The sequence below is a fragment of the Carassius carassius genome, chromosome 16, assembly GCF_963082965.1.
Source record: "Carassius carassius chromosome 16, fCarCar2.1, whole genome shotgun sequence".
Classification (NCBI taxonomy): Eukaryota; Metazoa; Chordata; class Actinopteri; order Cypriniformes; family Cyprinidae; genus Carassius; species Carassius carassius.
In genome coordinates this window covers 25,852,158-25,872,918 of record NC_081770.1, presented here as the reverse complement: position 1 = coordinate 25,872,918, position 20,761 = coordinate 25,852,158, and positions in this window count along the sequence as shown.

Genomic DNA, 20,761 nt, shown 5'->3' with positions numbered 1-20,761 from the left:
ATCCGAGCATGCAGCTGCCATCGGGATAGAGCTAAGGCAGAGGGTCCGCAAGGCAGGTGAGCCGCTACATGTGCTAAGAGATGATATCTATGAGAAAGTCTCCATTGTCTATGCAGATCGCTCTGAAAGAGAGCAGGACTCCATCAGCGTTGAAGTGTTCACTAATGCCATGGGGGACGCTGACATTGTGCAAAGACTGCTGGAAGAGCGCCCACGTACGCTGGGTCGTGCTTACGATATTGCTCATAGATACGAGACCACACGACGAACTGCCGCCAGTGTAACACAACTCATGCAGTCAGCCACAAGGCCAAGTGAACGGAGAGCCAGAGCTGCAGCAGTCCGTGAATGCCCCGAACCGAGTGAAAGTGAAGGAGAGGGTTCAGTGTCGCCACACTCTGATCAGAGACAGAAAGCATTCAGAATGGAATCCAAACCGCACCAATTAAGATTCAACAAACGAGGGAAAATTAATTGGGGAGAGATTGTATGCCACAACTGCCAAGGCATTGGACACATGAGACGGAACTGCCCTTCACCCAGGCTCGATCTGCCTCGTGTAACTCCAGTACTACACCATTCTGCTGACATCCAACCTACTTCCACCGTTCTCCAGGTAAAGGGCGCTGGTCCTGAGATGTGTATACACACACTGTTATACAGCATGGAGCTATGTGCTCTCTTGGACAGCGGAGCGAGAAGGAATGTGCTACCCCGTCACTGCTATGAGGCTATTAATGAAGGAGTTCGACCCCCACTTGAACTATCGACAGTACAGGCTCTGCAAGGAATAGGCCCTATAAATGTGAATGTTCTTGGGGAGGTCCACGTGCCGATACAGGTCGGAACACACACAGTCAGCGTTAACTTCATTGTAGCCGATGTAACAGAGGACACAGAAACAATTCTCGGACACCCGTTCCTGGAACAAGCACGAGCACGTCTCGACTTTGGCAGTCAGAAAATTGTACTGTTCGGGGAGCAGATACCTTACTTTAATCCCAAAAATAAACCCAGGGCACACGTTGTTAGAATAGCACGCACCGCTGTTCTGGAAGCAGGACGTGAATATATCGTGCCAGGAAATGCACATTTCCGAGAGCCTGTGCAGGGCAATGTGTTACTGAGTCCAACAAAAGGGTTTATGGAGAAACACAGAGTGTTGGTGGCACGGATTGTAGTTGATGCTCATCCCAATAAACAGATTCCAATAAGACTGTATAACCCAGGCACCGATGCCGTGCAAGTAAGGAAGGGGGCCATTGCCGGGTTTCTACAGCCTGCAAATGTCGTAAAGGTTGCCAATTCTGAGCTGCCAACTGCAAGCACAACCACCGCAACTGTTCCAAGTCATTTGCAGTCTTTATATGCTGAGAGTATAGTGCATCTGGGGAAATCGGATCAAGAAGAGCTAGCAGAACTCCTGAGCACTTATGGTGACGTTTTCTCGGCTGGACAGATGGACCTTGGTCGCACCAACCTGGTACAACATGACATCCAAACACGACCATGTCCACCGGTAAAACAGCAACCCCGAAGAATGGCCTTTGAGAAACAGCGCAGTGCAGACGAACAGATCCAGCAAAACCTTGACACTGGTTTAGCTGCCCCTAGCCATAGCAGCTGGGCTTCGCCAATTGTTATGGTCCGGAAGAAAGATCAGACATACAGACTGTGTGTGGACTATAGAATCCTGAATGAACGCACTATTAAGGATGCTTACCCCCTTCCGCGAATCCAGGATACCTTGGACACTCTGTCTATGGCAAAATGGTTTAGCACCCTGGATCTAGCTTCAAGCTATTGGCAGGTGGAGTTGACTCCGAGGGCACGGCAGGCTGCTGCGTTCTGCAGCAGGAAGGGGCTATTCGAATGGAACGTGATGCCATTTGGGCTGTGCAACGCCCCAGCGACGTTCCAGCGCTTAATGGATCGGGTCCTGGCTGGACTACAATGGGAAATTTGCTTAGTCTATTTGGATGACATAATTGTTCTGGGGAGGGATGCCAAAGAAATGATTCAGCGCCTAGCACAGGTATTCGAAAGGTTGCGCCAGGCCAACCTCAAGTTGAAACCTGCTAAGTGCTGCCTCTTCCGCCGCCAGGTGATCTATCTGGGTCATGTAGTTTCAGAGGAAGGCATCGCCACTGATCCTCAGAAGGTGGAGAAGATTCGAGAATGGCCACAACCTACAAGTGTTAATGAAATCCGACAATTCGTTGGTTTAGCATCTTACTACCGGCGCTTTGTCAGAGATTTTGCCACAGTGGCCAAGCCCCTTCATGATCTGTTGCGAAAGAATGCCAGGTTTCAATGGACCCCTGAAAGTAATCAAGCATTTGAAAAACTGAAGGAGCTACTCACCACCGCTCCTGTTCTGGGGTATCCTATGGATCATGGCGACCTCATTCTCGATACGGATGCCAGCAATTTTGGAATCGGAGCTGTGTTATCCCAACTCCAACATGGCGAGGAACGCGTACTAGCCTATGGCAGTCGAGGATTGACACTAACGGAGCGGAATTACTGCACCACACGGAGAGAGTTGTTGGCTGTAGTGGAGTTCTCAGCACATTTCCGTCAATATCTTTTGGGCAGACCTTTTGTTGTGCGGACAGATCATAGTAGTCTGCAGTGGCTGATAAACATGAAAGAACCAGAAGGACAGTTGGCTCGGTGGTTGGAAAAGCTTGGAGAGTATGATTTCAAGGTTGTGCATCGGCCTGGGCGCCAACATGAAAATGCAGATGTGCTATCCAGGAGACCATGTCGTTCAAATTGTGCCTGCAGCCTTAAAGAACCCTCTTCCAGTAACCCTCAGGTCTGTCATCAGGCAGTTCAGTGTGATTTTGACATTGGACCTGGAAATGCTAATCCCGAGTTCTGTCCAGTGGGGGTAGTGCAGCCTGTCATGACTGCAAATACTGCTCCATTCCTAGGGTGGACTGCTGAGGAACTTCGCTCCGCTCAGGCAACTGACAGTGATATTGCCCCAATCAAAAGGTGGATGGAGGAAGGTGGGGAACGGGCCCCCTGGGGTGATGTGTTGCCTTATGGACCGGCGACTAAAGCTTACTGGAGCCAGTGGAAGAGATTGTATCTAAAAGATGGCATCTTGGTAAGGCGTTTCTACCTGATGGAGGGCCCAGAGTTTTATCCTCAAATTATCTTGCCAAAAGTCTTTCGGAGGGATGTCATGCATCAGATGCACGATGGACCAGTGGGTGGACACTTCGGGGTGGAGCGGACGCTGTCCCGATTACAGTCACGGTATTACTGGTACCAGATGCGGGAGGATGTTACACTCTGGTGTCGCACGTGTGCCAGCTGTGCTGCGAAGGCTCGACCCACAAAGACCCCGCAAGCGCCAATGGGCACTGTTCGGGTGGGGGCTCCAATGGAGAGGATTGCTGTCGATTTGATGGGCCCCATGAATGAAACAGAACGATTCAACAGTTATATTCTTGTGGTGCAGGACTATTTCACTAAGTGGGTGGAAGCCTACCCCCTACCCAACGACCAGGCGGTCACTGTTGCGGAGGTTATAGTTACTGAATGGGTCTGTCGCTACGGAGCACCGGCGACACTGCATAGTGACCAAGGCTCCAACTTCGAATCTTGTGTTTTCCAAGCGATGTGTGAATTACTAGGAATTGAGAAGACTCGAACGACACCTTTCCGCCCCCAGTCGGATGGACAAGTGGAGCGATTTAACGCCACCCTCCAGAAAATACTGGCTACCACTTCAGAGCGGTGTCACTGGGACTGGGATCTCATGGTTCCCATGGCTGTGATGGCTTACCGAGCTACCAAGCATAGCTCCACTGGTTTCACCCCAAACATGATGCTATTCGGCCGGGAGTTGACGGAGCCTGCTGATCTAGTTGTAGGGCTGCCTTTTAGTGAAACCTCAGCTCCAACTCCCCCACAATATGTTGCTGAAATGAGAGAAAGGTTGGAGTTGGCACATCAAATTGCCAGAGAACAACTGGGTCGTTCCGTTGAACGTGCCAAAAAGCAATATGACAAGAATGTGGCGAGGACACATTATAAGGTCGGTGATGCTGTCTGGTACCTCATAAAAGGGACTAAAAGGGGGAAAAATAAGATCAGGAAGTTCCTACCTGCTTATGAGGGTCCTTACTTCGTTCTAGGACACTTGGATGATATGGTGTATCGAATCCAGAAAGGTCCAAAGACAAAAGTGAAGGTCGTTCATCACGATAAGCTCAAGCTGTATCATTCCCGACAACCCCTGGAAAATAGCTGGGTGTTTAAAAGTTTGGAAGCCTGGCAACCCCAGGAGGTTCCTACTCCCAGTCTTGGAGCTAACTTTAGTGACCTTGACCTTGGCCTCACTCACCTCTTTGCAGAGGAAACTGTAAATGACAGCGGCATGGAGCAGGTGCCTGTACTTGATGTGCCAATGGCTAAACAGGAGGATAGAAATGTGCAGTGTGGAGAAGGTAGCACGGTGCAACCAAGTCAACCATGGACTGTTAACGGCCAAATCGGGGGTAGGCCGCAACGAGTTAAGAGACCACCAAAGTGGTTTGGTGACTGGACAAACTGGTGCTTGAGGAAAAGAGACTTTGACAAGCATACCAACTGTTCTACTGTTAAAAGAGAATTAATGTTGCATTAATGTTTTTTTTATTTTCTATGTTGACCCTGTGGATGTTATTTGTTGTGCCTATGGGTGAGTTCATCAACAACAAAGTATTATTATTATTAACATTTTTGTGTGCAAACGCTCAGCTGCTATTCCCTCCTTCAAAAAGGGACTGTGTGCAATTAACTTTTATGCCATCCTTTTTCCCATCCAAGCACCGTGCTACCCTCTGCCTTATGGACTGTTTACCCTGTTACGTGGGGCTGGATTACGAAGGCTAGTATCTCTATTGAGTGGAGTTCGCTAACATGGACTGTGCTCCATCAAGTGGAGTTGCCTCAGGGAAAAAAAAAAAAAGAAACAGGAGGCAGTATGTTGGATGAATTTCTTTCTGTTATTTTCACTGTGAAATGTTGATACATTTTATGTTGTTATGCAAGGGCTGCTGGATTGGTATTGTAGTTAATTACCATCCAGAGTGGGGGTAGTGTTGTGGAACAAAGGGGAAATAGGGAGCTGTTCCTTTAATGTCGTAAGGACGTAAATTGTAGTATGAGCGGAAGGTAATTATGGGTAGGGTAGTCCGGAACACGCATGCTTGTGTGTACAGCATTGAATCGAGCGGAGATGTATGTTTCCTTGTTTTCTGTTTTTTTCATTAGAGATGCGCTGAGTATTTGTGTTCACTGCAACATTGTGGGTCATGTGGATGCATGCCAGAGAGACCAATAAAGCAGCATACTCAGAACACTTGTTATAACTCATCATTTGCACGGATTTGAGTAACTGGTAAACTGTTACGCACACACTTACGGCTGCCGAGACGGAGAGCGCCGAAGTGAAAAAGATAACAACGTGTTTGTGCTTGCACGTGTGTGTGTGTGTGTGTGAGTGAGTGAGTGAGTGATTGTGTGTTTGCGTGTCCTCAGCACCCAGAATTTTGTCATATACAGAATCAGAATCATAAAAGCTTTTGTTGTCAGGTATGTTTACTCATTTAAGGAATTTGTTTTTATGACAGAAGCTTCCACAGTGTAACAGAATGACAGTGACAGAACAAAAAAACACAAATAATAGAAAAAAAATAAATAAATAATAATAATAATAAAACAAGTAAATAAGTAATAAAAATATATAAATTGACAATTGTATGTGCAGGTATATAATAATAGACAGTTGTACGTACAGGTCAATTATGTGCAAATTGAAATGTAGACTAACGCCCAATCCCAATTCTACCCCTTAGCCCTTCCCCTTTCCCCTACCCCTCCGTTTCGCGCGTTCACGTGAAGGGGTAGTGCTGTTTCAATTCTCTTTTGGTTTGAGGTGTAGGGGTAAGGGGAAGGGCCAGATAGCCCTTCAAACGAAGATTTTTTGGGACCACACTTCAAACGAAGGGGTATGAATTATCTTGGCAACATGGCTGCTACAGCGAACAAAAAGACACATAAATGTAAGCATTTTTTGGCATAAATAAAGATTTTAACGAAAAGTAATCATTTGTTTTATGTTACATTCAATTGTGAGTTCATATTAATGGTCATGGTCAATGGTTACTCAAAGAAATATTTGCAAAAAATCGCTAATATTTGCTAACGTCATATCATTACAGACTGCATGATAGTGCCACAGCATATGTCTGATCAGGGCGATGACTGCCGTAGATTAATCCCCCCAATAATTAGAAACCTAAACCATTTTCTCAAATATTGCCTATTTGAGAGAGAGAGAGAGAGAGAGAGAGAGAGAGAGAGAAATGGAGGTTGCATGTATTCGCGTCTGTGCGTTTTATCTTTTTTATAGTGAGTTTACTTAAAAACAGTGATTGTGTCCTCTCGTCGCTGGAAAATATAATGTAGCAATTCAGTATTTAAACAGTATTTAATAAAAGTCGTGGGGCAGCGTTGACAAGTTTATTTTCTTCTAGATGTGTGAGCTGCGCGATTTCCGATATGTGTGTGTGTCAGTAAGCAGCTCAATAATACAGGACGATAATTAAAGGCTCTAATGCACACCAGCACACCAGTATATGTAAGAGCTAGACGACGAACGATGATGACGTGTGACGTCATGGTAATGGTGTCCCAATCCTTAGGGGAATATCTTCTCCCCTACCCCTTGACACTCTGTTTTAAGGGACAAGGGGAAGGGCTAGGCGGAGGGGTAGGGGAAGGGGCAGGGACAGGGGCAGGGACAGGGGTATAAAATAGAATTGGGATTGGGCCTAAGTATGTGTGTTAGATTGACTCCCAGACATCACATGACTAAATTGGAGGGAAGGTGTCTTCCAGTTTCTGAGGAGTGTCCAGTCCTGAGCCAGAACCCTTCTGCGGTTGAGTCCGCTAATCCGTTACCAAATCAAGCCTACTGCTATCCGCGGCTAACCCAAGCCCACCGCTTGCTCATATGGCATGCTCACCGTAATGGCAAGGACAAAGAAAAGTTAATATGGCAAGCCCAAAGAATGTTAATGTGGCAAGCCTGCCAGCTCCAAAGCTCACTCCAGTGCCCCATCCTCTAAAACACCCTTCATAGTGCCCTCAAGTGTCCGCTCCTCCAGAGTTTGCTCCAGTGTCAGCCCAGACAATTTCTTTACTCCCTGATCCAGAAGAGGAAACTAGGGGCAAGGAGAAGGGTGTTGGCCCAGGCCCCAGAGTTTGATCCAGTGTTGGCTCAAGCCCCAGAGTTCACTCCAGTGTCGGCCTATTCCCGAGTACACACCACGGAGAGCTCCTGATCCTAAATGAAGCCCAGGAAGGACTCCTGTTACCAAGTGTAGCCCACAGAGGGCTCCCGATTCCCCAGTCAAGCCCAGGAAGGGCTCCCTTTCCCGACTATAGCCTACGGAGGGCTCCTGATCCCAAGTTCCGTCCGGTAAGGGCTCCTGAACCCGAGTTAAGTCCAGGGCGGGCTCCTGTTTTCCTGTAAAGCCCAGAGAGGACTCCTGGTCCCCCATTATTGTTTTATTGTTTTATTTATTGTTTTATTTGGATCCCCATTAGCTCCCACTATGGTGGTCGCTAGTCTTCCTGGGGTCCACTGAAATCACAATACAAAAATACAAAATTCAATTAATCAATACATCAATAAAATCTATAAAAACTATATGATATATTAGCTACCATGACACACATTTGAAAGAAGTACAAATTATGCAGTTATCCAAAAAGCAACATCTATTCAACATGCAATTCAAACAATTTAGAACAAAACATGCAAAAATACAAATAAATAATACTTTCACACCTGTAATATCTGTTTTATTGTTTTCTTAAAAGAAAATGTACTTTTGAGTTCCCTGACGCTGGATGGAAGTGAGTTCCACTCTACAGCCCCTCTGTATGCAATAGTTTTCTTCATAAAATTACATCTTGGACTGGGAGTAATCAATATCTTGTTGCTGACTGAGCGTGTCACATGCTCATGACCATATCCACTAAACAATATTTTTTCTTTTATAAAGTAATATGCTTCATTAGCCATGACCTTGTGCATAAGCAACAAAAGATTATATTTTACTTTTGCCTCTACTGTTAACCAAGATAAGTTAATATGCATCTCACGCACACTAGCGCGAAAAGAACAGTGGAGAACTACTCTGGCTGCTCTATTCTGTGCAATTTGACGTTTTCTTAGATGTTTTTGGGCCGCACTACTCCAAACTACTGGACAGTAATATAAGTGAGACAGAACAAGACTTTGGACGACATTTTTCAATGTAGCAGTTGGACAATATACAGAGCATTTTCAGGACATAGCGATACCCCTACCCATCTTACTGACAATGTGGTCAATCTGGTCTGACCACGATAATAAATTATCTAGTCTAACACCCAGCAGTTTGAATCTAATAACCTGCTCGACCACATTGCTCTCTATATGCAGATTAAGTGGGGTGATACTTGGTAACATGTATCTATTGCAAAATATCATACATTTAGTTTTGGAAATATTCAGTACCAATTTATTCTTTTTCACCCAGTCCACTACTGTGTTTAACTCATGCTGGAGATTCTCATTGAGTTCAGGTAATGTTGATGCTGCAGTGAACAAAGTTGCATCATCAGCATACATAACAACACTAGCCTTTCTAAAAACATGTGGAAAATCATTTATAAATATTGAGAATAAAAGTGGACCCAGGCAGCTTCCTTGTGCTATGCCGCATGATATTGTTAAGCAGTTGGAAAGACTACCATTGAAATAAACCTGTTGCGTCCTATTGGAAAGATAACTATGCACCCAAGTTAGTGCTGAGTGTGAAAAACCATATGCTTTAAGTTTGGCTATGAGAAGACTATGGTTTATTACATCAAAAGCTGCTGTAAAATCCAAAAACACAGCTCCTACTAGTTTCCCTTCATCCAAACATGTTAGCCACTCCTCTGTCATTTGTGCTAGGGCAGTGTTTGTGGAAAAGCCTTGTCTATATGCATGTTGGAACTTTGTCATCAATTCATTTGTATTGAAATAATCCATTATTTGATTAAAGATGATCTTCTCCAAAATTTTGCTTAACACTGGGAGTAAACTGATTGGTCTACTATTTGGTCCAGTAAAGCCCACTTTTGCATCTTTAAGAAGGGGTATAATTTTTGACTGTTTCCAAAGCTCAGGAAAAGTACCACTCAAAACGGATCTATTAAAAATGTGACTTATAGGTTTTGAAAGCTGAGTCGCAGCTACTTTAAGTATTCTTCCTTCCAAATTATCTATACCTGCGTTTGTATCAATAGATAGACCCTGTAGCAGCTTCTCTACGGCATCCTGAGTTACAGTATTGAATTGGAGATGGCAGTTTTTGCCCTGCATTATGTTATCAACCAATTTCTGGCATGCATCACTGTCAGTTTTGTTCATGTCAGATCTTAAAATATCCACTTTTCTTGTAAAAAAAAATTGTTAAAATAATTTGCAATATCATGTGGCTTCGTAATGAACTGCCCCTCACATTCAACAAATTTTGGGGATGACTTTGACTTCTTACACATTAATACATTCAGTATTTTCCACAGTTTTTTCCCATCATTCACAGAGTTATAAATTTTCTGTTTAAAATAACCGTTCTTTTTACTATGATTTAGTTTAGTGATTTTGTTTCTTGATGTGCAGTACGTCTTCCTATCTTCAGGCTTCCCTGTTTTTTGAGCAACTGCTTTGGCTTTATCCCTTTGAAGCATCAATGATCTCAATTCATTGTCCAGCCATGGAGCGCTGTTACTTCTTATTGACCTTTTCCTAAGGGGAGCATGCATATTAACCAATTTCATTAATTTATCCATAAACATATTTAAGCAGTGTTGACATTCTGTTCTTCAAGAACATCTGACCATTGCATATTATTGATGTCTAATATAAATAAATCTGGGTTGAACCTTTTAAAGGACCTGCGGAGAACAATTCTGACTCCAGATTTAGGCAATTTAGTTTTTCTTGATAAAGCAATCAGATTGTGGTCACTACACCCCACAGCTTTGGAAACTGTTTGTGAACAAAGCTCTGGTATATTAGTGAATATCAGATCAATGCATGTAGATGTATTCCTGGCATCAATACCTACAGTGATTCTAGTGGGCTGAATAACAAGCTGGGTGAAATTACAGAGACTGGCCATTAAGGACAGTTTTTTTGCGTAATGGACAAACTTTAGAGAACCAATCTATGTTAAAATCCCCTAACAGAAAAGTGTCTTTACTTTCATCAGACACTCTATCTACAATTTCACATATTTTGTCTAAGTAACTTACATGAGCGCTTGGGGGACGATAACAGCATCCAACTAAAAAATGCTTAGAGTGAGGGATGTGTATCTGTATCCATAATATTTCAACATCAACACACATTATATCATTTCTTTGCGTGACTACAATATTATCTGTATAATGCTACACCTCCACCATGTTTATCCCGGTCTCTTCTGTACAGGTTATAGCCATCAACTGCAACAACAGAGTTATCAAAACTGTCATCCAAATGGGTTTCTGTCACTGCTAAGATATGAATATTCTCCGATTGACAAAGTGTAGTTATTTTTTCAACTTTGTTTCTGAGGCTACATATGTTTAAGTGGGCCAGGACTAGACCCTTTTTAGAAAACTTTAGCAAAGATGATTGGATTTTCTTTCTGCCTATTTTCATAGCTAAGGATGTCAAAATGTACAGATAATTTAAAATAACATGCTTCAAGTTCTAAAATGCCCTTTAAGTTATAAATTTTCTGTATGTCCATCTTTTGGCCCAATAACTAACTTGTCATACCTCAGCCATGCTCTTTCACCCCTTTCCCTCGCAGCCTTCAGCTTTGGCCAGAGGTCTTTTCTTTTCTGTTGCACTGCCCCAGAGAAATCCTCATTTATGTAGATGTTGGTCCCCTTCAGCTTTTTAACAGAAGAGAGGATATGTTGTTTGTCTTTTAACCGCAGCAAATTCACCCTGATTTTTCTTGGCCTTCCCCTTTCTTGGTACTGACCAATCCTCTGTACCCGCTCCATCTCAATCTTAGTACAATCGAGGTCTAAATTACTAGAGAACATTTGTTGAACTTTAAGCTCCAATTCATTCCATTTTTCTCCTCCAACATCAGGTATCCCATCAATGATGATATTTTTCCTTTTATGTTGATTATCAATGTAATCCAACTTTGTAAGCAATTCATCAATGTTCTGTTTTGACTTCATAATATCGCTTTCAAAGGATTTTATTTTAGTTACAATTTCCTTATGCCCTGACATCTCCTCCTCCATTTTGATTTGTGTGAACTCCAAACTTGTCTTCAGCTCCTGGACATCTTTCATAACGCCATCCAGCCTCTTATTAGTTCCATCAATCATCACTTGAATGAAACCTTTGAAGTTCTCTTGCTGCAGGTTTAGCATTTCCTTGTAGAATTCTTTTTGCTGCTCCAACAATTGTGTGACCATGGCCATGGTAGCAGCAGATTCATCCTCACATGATGACGTATTTTTTTTGGGAGGCATGATATTCTTACCACGATGTACCCCAATGATGGTCTAACACTAATACTGTGCTTACCCCAATTTCCCAATAGTGGATGATGCAGGACGACGATGCTAGAATGTATTTATGCTCTTAGTCCTGTTGAGGCCTGATGGCCCAAAGGCCTCTTGAGTTTGTTTGCAGCAAAAAGACCTATCAATAGTGATGTAATCCGCAAATTGACAAAGGAGAAGCTGCCCAAGTAGAGTTTGATTCAAAAATTAGTACACTATCAAATTTAACTAAGGGATTACAAAGATATAAGATGGATTCTGGATCACTGCACACTGCACTCTATGCTGCACATGCACTCTATGCCACATGCACATCCAAGCCCAGGGAGGGCTACTGTTTCCCCATTAAGGAAAGTATGTTCAATGAATACTTGGTAGGGGCTCATTTTGCTTTAATTACTGCCTCAATTCGGTGTGGCATGGAGGTGATCAGTTTGTGGCACTGCTGAGGTGGTGGAAGCCATGGTTTCTTTGACAGTCACCTTCAGCTCATCTGAATTGTTTGGTCTCTTGTTTCTCATTTTCCTCTTGACAATAGCTCATAAATTTTCTCTGGGGTTCAGGTCTGGTGAGTTTGCTGGCCAGTCAAGCACACCAACACCATGGTCATTTAACCAACTTTTGGTGCTTTTGGCAGTGTGGACAGGTGCCAAATCCTGCTGGAAAATGAAATCAGCATCTTCAAAAAGCTGGTCAGCAGAAGGAAGCATGAAATGATCCAAATTTCTTGGTAAACAGGTGCAGTGACTTTGGTTTTCAAAAAACTCAATGGACCAATGCCAGCAGATGACATTGCACCCCAAATCATCACAGACTGTGGAAACTTAACACTGGACTTCAAGCAACTTGGGCTATTAGCTTCTACACGCTTCATCCAGACTCTAGGAGCTTGGTTTCCAAATGAAATACAAAACTTGCTCTAATCTGAAAAGATAACTTTGGATCACTGGGCAACAGTCCAGTTCTTCTTCTTTTTAGCCCAAGTAAAATGCCTCTTACATTGTTTGTGGTTCAGAAGTGGCTTAACAAGAGGAATACGACAACAGTAGTCAAATTCCTTGACACATCTGTGTGTGGTGGCTCTTGATGCCTTGACCCCAGCCTCAGTCCATTCCTTGTGAAGTTCTGTAGATATAGATATTTTGTTCAGACAATATTGTTTATCAAATTGTCCATTTTGTGTGATTATGCACATCAGTTAAATCTCATATTACCCACCAAAAAAAAGAAAAAAAAGAAAAAACATGTGAGAGACACGTGATAAGGAAATATACCTAATGGACTGAGTCATTCATTGGTAAATATTTGCTCTGGTAAATAACTACTGGGAATTTTGTCACACAGAATCTTACTGTCATTTAGTTTGGTTTGGTGGCATAATTATATCAGAATTACTGTTTTTAAACTAATTGAATCAATTGCTCTAGTTTGTAAAGTCACTGAAACTTATTACAGTGCAGTGTCTTTTTCAAGTAAAAAGCATTAAGCAATATGGCTTTAGTCTAACATACTGTGGCAGTGTTTTAAATGTAATAAATATTGTCTGAAGCCTTAAATAAACAGTTTTAATTTGACATAGTGTTATTCTGAAACATAGTATTTCTGATGATTATTATAGGTTCCTAACAGCCTCATTGTGAACAATGCTTAAAGCAGTGGTTTTCAACCTGTGGTCCGTGGCCTCCTAGTGGGTCGTGGTGGTATTGCAGGTGGGCCGCCAATTATTTTCTGTTCATTTGCAGTCCATTCTAGGGCTGTGCAATTAAAAGAAATCATCATAAAATCACGATTTGAGCGTGCGCGATTTCTAAATCGTTTTATACCACGATTTTTCCGGGGCCCTGACCTCCTGTAGTATGCTATCCGATCCAATCAGAATGCATTGCGCCTAGCGCGAGATCAGAACAGACTGGGCATATGCCTAACTCCAGGTTCACACACTGTCTGTGATGCGCCTCTTTTCTGAGCCAATGTTAACAGATCAGAGCGTTCACACTGCACTCGGTAAAAGGCTAGAAATAAAAACGTGCGAAAATAATTTATATCTAACACATGAGCATGAGTTGTGAGTGCACAGGACGCAGTTTAAGTGAGAGGAGACACGTTTTAAGTGCGCACACTCTCTCCGCACAGAGCAGTGTGTATCTGAGCAACCACGACTGGTTTTGTGACAGAGCAAAGGAAATCTGCGTACGAACAGAGAGATTTGCGCTCGTGCATTATTTTAATGTGCTTTCGTGTAATATTTATGCGCTCTCGCTGCTGACCGCATACACATACTGTATACACACTGCAAACACCTGAGCTCTATGAACAATGCATGGCAAAAAAAAAAAAAGTCCCTGTACACGGGATTTTTTTATTTTTATTTATTTATTTTTTGCCATAAGTCTATACAATATATATACAACTTTTTGATAAAGCTCTAATTGGTTTTCTTTTGGAAATATGTTTCAAATTAATCCTGATTTCTGACTGTAAAAGCATATCGCTGTGTGTCACAATCGCAAAATTGATTATAGACATCACGATAGTTTTTTTTTTTTTTTTTTTTGTCCATACCACACAGCCATAGTTCATTCAATAAATACAGTTAACAATCTAGTTTCTGAGTACTAAGTTATTACAATAGCGGGGTCAGTAAATTTTTTTGAAGTGATCTTAGAAGTGGAAATTAAGTAAGTAAGTAAAATTTATTTATATAGCGCTTTTCACAGATAAAAATCACAAAGTGCTTCACAATAAGGTGTAATACAATAACAATATAAAAAAACAAAAACAAACAGGAAACACAACAAACAACCATAAAAATACCCTCAACTAACCAAAAGCCTGCTTGAAGAGAAGAGTCTTCAGTTGTTTTTTAAAAGAATCAACAGAGTTTGCACAACGCAAAGAAAGAGGCAAAGCATTCCACAGCCTAGGAGCGACTGCCTGGAATGACTGGTCCCCTCTAGTTTTAAAATGAGTACGGGGAACGACTAATAGCCTTTGGTCAAATGACCTGAGACTCCGGGTAGGAGTATGAAGCTGTATCAGGTCAGTGACGTATGTGGGGGCTTGGCCATGCAAGGCTCTAAAAGTAAGGACCTGGGCCCTCATTTATCAATGGTGCGTACGGACAGATTTGTGCGTAGTGAGTGCGTAAGAACAATTTCACGCAAAGTGTGGGATTCACCAAGTTGTACTTATACGTAGAAATGTGTGTAAATATAAGCACACCTCTTAGCATGCTTACGCAGATAATCTAGTGGTAGAATAGCAACACTACACATAAAAAGCATTTAAGAGTGTCACAGTAAGCATTAAGCAATCCACATATGTCCTGTGTTTCATTTAAAACACTCAATTTATAATTTGTCTAGTTTTAAACACGATGCTTAATTGGTGTCAAACCCTATAAAAGACAGATGTGAAATATATTTGTCTCAGTGCAATGTCTTATCTTGCGTTATTGGAAGAGTGGCAAACAATTGTCACAGTGTCTGGGTTGTGTTCCCTGGGTTTCCACTAGATTCAAGATTCAAGAGTTTTATTAGGTGTTTTATTAGGTGCTAGGTGTCCTCCTTTTCCACGGTGTCTATCATATTATCACTTCCTGTCTCCTTATATGGTCACCTTCCTCCTTGTTTAGTTAATTGATTGTTCCCCACCTCTCTCCTGTTTTCCCATTATCCTTTTGTGTATTTATACCTGGTCTGTCTGAGTCTTTGTCACGGAGTCCTTGTTGTATGTTTTATACTTCCCAGAGTCTGCTATTCCCATGTGTTCTTGTTTTGTTTCTATGTGTTTGGATTTTCTGGTTTTGACCCTGCCTGGACTGTTTACCCCGTTGGATTTGCCCTTGTAATAAATCTCACACCTGCAATTGGATCTCTCCTTGTTTCTTGTATCAGCGAACGTGACAACAATGCGCTCCGCAGAGAGCGCGTTTTCCAAGATCGCGCTGATCTGCTTGGCGAGAGCACAGAGTGGCTTCTAAGTAGGTACCGCTTTCCCAAAAATGTACTGCTGGATTTGTGTCGTGATTTAGGACCAGTGTTGGAGAGAGAAACAAATCGCACGAAAGCCATTCCCGTGCACATTCAACTCCTGTCCGCCCTTGGATTTTTAGCTACTGGCACATTTCAGCGTGAGGTTGGAGACATATGTGGTATATCCCAGCCATCAGTGAGTAGGATCATGCCGGCAGTGTTGGATGCAGTTATTTCCTTGGCCCCAACCTACATCCAGTTCCCTTATCGAAATCCTCAACAAGCCGCAATAAAACGGGACTTTCATGCCATTGCTAGATTCCCAAACATAATTGGAGCTACAGACTGCACCCGCATCGCCATAAAAGCACCATCAACCAACAAATTTAATTATGTAAATAGAAAAGGGTTTCATTCTGTTAACGTGCAAATAATTTGTGATGCAAATTTGTTGTTATTAAACGTCGTTGCGCGGTGGCCTGGAGGAACACACGACTCGTTCGTTCTGCAGAATCGCTCTGTGGGTGTCCAAGAAGGCGCTGTTGAGGATGGCTGGCTCATTGGTGAATTTAAGGCTACAACATGTTTAAAATGCTATTGTAGGGCTATGTACAATTACTTAAAACTATTTCATCATTAGGTGAAGGTTACCCGCTAAAGCCGTGGCTAATGACCCCCCTAACCAACCCGAGGACCGAGCAGGAACAGGCTTACAACCGTGCCCATGCGCGCTCAAGGAGCACAGTTGAGCGCGCAATAGGCCTGCTGAAAGGACGATGAATGTGTCTGTCAAGCACGGGAGGGACACTGCAGTATCAGCCAGAAAAAGCATGCAAAATCATCATGGCTTGCAGTGTGCTACACAACTTGGCCATCAGACAGGGCATCCCTCTGCAGGAACCCCCAAGACCAGACGGCCCTATGCCCGATGCTGCCACCTCCTAATGCCGCTGGCATTCAGACAAGACCGAGGATCATACAGACATTTTAGGTAAGTCTGGCCATTGGTCGAGTGCAGAAACATTACAGCGATTTCCTTTTGTGTTTTGCAGCTTCGTGGAAACAAATAACTGAAATCAAATTAGTCAGCGGTTTATGGTTTATTAGCAATTATATTTGCGCAAGAGGCAATCGGTTTCAGAGACTCGTTGATTTGAATCAATACATTCGTTATGTTACTCAGTTGATCCTTTAGGTCATTAATGGATTTTGTTGTTTCCTCTTGATTTTGTAGCACCGCCTCACTGGAAGGGGCAATGGATGGGCCCGGCTCCTCAGGCACAACGGGTGTCGCTATTAAGGAAACACATGTTCACATTAATTTAATTGAGTTTATCCTATGAATGATTTCATTAAAAGTTTACAAATTGAAATAAAATGTATGCAAACACAATATCCTATTCCAGTTGGTTTATTTTACCTTCACTTTGGGTGTTAGATGGCTCGGTTTGTTCTGTCGCAAGAGCATCAGTGTCACCGTCCTTAGTAATCCCGGACAGAGCCGTGTCTCCGATGATGCAGGCTATGCGGTTGTCCAATGGGGAAAGTTCCGTTGTTGTCTGTCCTCCTCCAGTTGCGGACATTTCTCGTCTGTGTGCTGTGACACGTTTTTTTAGCCAATACTTTAATATCAAACCATTTTTTTTTTTTATTTCTGGGACAGTTCTCTCCTCAGACCCAACAGAATTAGCTACATTGGTGACATTCTCCCATGCAGCATTTTTTCTTTTTATTTGTAATTCCTCCTGCAGTGAATGAACTAAACCATATCTGTTGGTTTGATTCAACTTCATTTACAAGTATCTTTAATTCTGTGTTTGTGAAGTTCCTCTTCTTTGCTCTCTTTGCCATTATTGCAGTGAGGAAAAAACACAATCACGTAATTTTTAAAGGGAAGTGTTGTCACCATATATGGTTAATTGGAGGCGTTTCCGAATGCTAATGACCATGAATGTGAATGAGCATGGTACTTACGCACATGTGGTATTTATCAACAATGATTGCTTACTCATGTGCGTAAGAATTGCGTGCGCACGTTTGATAAATGCGGATTTTCTTGTACTTAGGCTAGTGCTATCAATCGATTAAAAACTTTAACTAGATTAATCACACATTTTTTCTGTGATTAATCGCAATTAATCGCAATAAAAAAAGAAATGTTTTTGTACGTTTTTAATATATTTTTTAATGTAATAATTTCACAGTTAAATTTAAATACTTGTTTAAAGTGAAGTGAAGTGACATTCAGCCAAGTATGGTGACCCATACTCAGAATTTGTGCTCTGCATTTAACCCATCCAAAATGCACACACACAGAGCAGTGAACACACACACACACACACACACACACACACACTGTGAGCACACACCTGGAGCAGTGGGCGGCCATTTATGCTGCGGCCCCCGGGGAGCAGTTGGGGGTTCGATGCCTTGCTCAAGGGCACCTAAGTCGTGGTATTGAGGGTGGAGAGAGCACTGTACATGCACTCCCCCCACCCACAATTCCTGCCGGCCCGGGACTCGAACTCACAACCTTTCGATTGGGAGTCCGACTCTCTAACCATTAGGCCACGACTTCCCCGTTATGGTTATGGCTTCAAAAATATAACAGTTTTTAATTTAAGTAAACTTAAAACAATGCTAACATAAACCCATAATAAATGTCATGTTTACTCCTGCCCTTCCTGTCTTAACAGTTAGGAAATATACAGAAATTTAATGAAGTTATCAAAGTTATATGCAGTCTGCACTGCATAAACTATAAATTAAATAGTTAATCCTTATTAAAGCTACAAAAGTTATTTAGTCAAGAGCAGCGAGTCATTTTCTCTGTTCCCTTTGTTCTTTAACTTTACTGACAGGAAGCTTTATTGGCTGCTGTCCCTTTAAGAGCAGACAGACATGCGGATCTCACCGTTTATATACTGTCTATGGATCTCGCCTCATTCTCTCACAACTCTTTTTGTTCATTTTAGACTTTATATAAATCATTTAAGATTGCTCTTATGAGGATAATCGACAAAACTGGCATTTTGGGATGTTTATTGTTAGTTCAAGCACTTAAGAGAACTGGATTCTGGCGCCCTGTCTATGCATTGTGTGTGTGTGTGTGTGTGTGTGTGTGTGTGTGTGTCACATAAGGGCATTCACAGACAGCGCATTCTCTTTTGTCTTGCCGCGCTTGAAATGTTTAAAAGCATTTAAATGAATAAGAGCGTGATCATATAATGTAAAGCTAGCCAACGGATGGCAGAAAATACGGATGCTGCGTTAATTGCGTTAAATATTTTGACACGTTAAACCAGACAAAGATTAATCGCATGCGTTAACGCGTTAACGTTGACAGCACTAACTTAGGCACATTCTAAATTTCATTCGTTGGACAAAATATAGAACCTGCACTGTTGATAAATGAGGGCCCAGGATTTTAAAATGAATTCTATACTGGACTGGTAACCAGTGAAGTGCTACTAAAGCCGGCGTGATGTGTTCTCTTTTCTTAATGTGAGTTAAAAGCCTTGCAGCAGAGTTCTGGACAGCCTGGAGACGATAAAGCTCCTTCTTATTCAAACAGATAAAAAGGCTGTTACAGTAGTCTAATCGAGAGGAGATGGTATGTCACTAAACTGACTAATTATCTGACCAAGAGGAAATATGTACAAGAGGAACAAAATAAGTCTCTAATAAATTAGAAAGCATCCTGTGGCTTTTGCATCACAAAATGTTTACTGAAAATGTTTCACTGTGACATTTGAAATGCAACTTGACCAAATCTCATGGTAAAGTCAGCATTAAAAGCACAAAGTTAATAATACATGAGAGAAGCCACTGAAAATGAACATGAGCTGATTTTCTGGTCAAGGGTGTGTGAAAGATATGAAGGTTTCAATAAAAAAAACCATCATCTGGTATTTACAGCATGTTCTTTTGGCCGTTCATATACATCTATTCTTTCACCTTATAATAATGTTAATATTCAACATATAATTCATCCAAAAAATGCCCTAAAGCAAAAAATAAAATAAAAATAAAAATAAATGTATTGCAAAACAGTAAGAGCATAACAGAACAAAAGGTTTAAAACTTGTAATACATGCCTTAAAGTTAGTGTGCACCATACAGAAACAATGAAAGATGTACTAATTTAGTTAAATGTAACTAAAAGTTTGCAACTGTTCCTTCTGAGGCAGCTTGAGCTCTTTTCTCCATTTAATCATAAAAAAGGTTACTGACAGAACAATTGATGCAAGTAACAGAGAAAAACACAGGTCAATATCGTCATCCAGATAGTACATAAGTTATTTCCTTTTTCTGCTGTTGATTCTGCAAAATCAGAATATTAAAAAATAAAATTACTGCACTGTGATAAAGACAAGAGATGTGCCTCTAATTTATATACAGTAGCATTCAGACTGGAATTGTTTTTATCTTTATATATATATATATATATATATATATATATATATATATATATATATAAATATATATATTTTTTTTTTTTTTTTTTTTTTTTTTTACACACCTGTGATGATCAGCTCCACAGTCTTCTGTTCATCTGAGGGTGTGATGAAGCACCTGAACTCTCCTGCATCAGTGTGTTGAAGATTGGTGAGGATTATGGAGAAGTTTCCTCTCTTATACACATCAGGGAAAGTTTCAACTCTGTTCTTGTACTGTAGGTTTTGTTCTGCTACTGAATCTTCACCCTTAACTATATCAAACACAATCTTGCTGTCTTTGTCTCTCCAATGCACATCAGTATCTTGAAGGGTAAGATCATGTTCATTTGCACACGGCAGGACAACAGAACCACCGATGAAACCCTCTACTTTGACCTGCAGAGAGACTGAAATCACAGAAAAAAAAAGATTATAAATATGTTGTTGCATGAATTTATCTTTCAAATACATTTTGTTCAGATACTCACCTTTATTTATCAGTACTGCAGACGCACAGATGAAGAACCATCTGCAGAAACAGAACAAAACCAGTTCATTCAAAACTCTGACTTGCTGTGGTGTCAGTAATTTCGCAAGATGCAGGTATGCAGTTTACCAGCTGCGCAAAATAAAAGCATGATGGGAAGTGATACACTGCTGATAAAACGTAACACATATTGTTTTAAAATAGTGCTGAGGGATTTATTATTATTATTATTTTTTTAA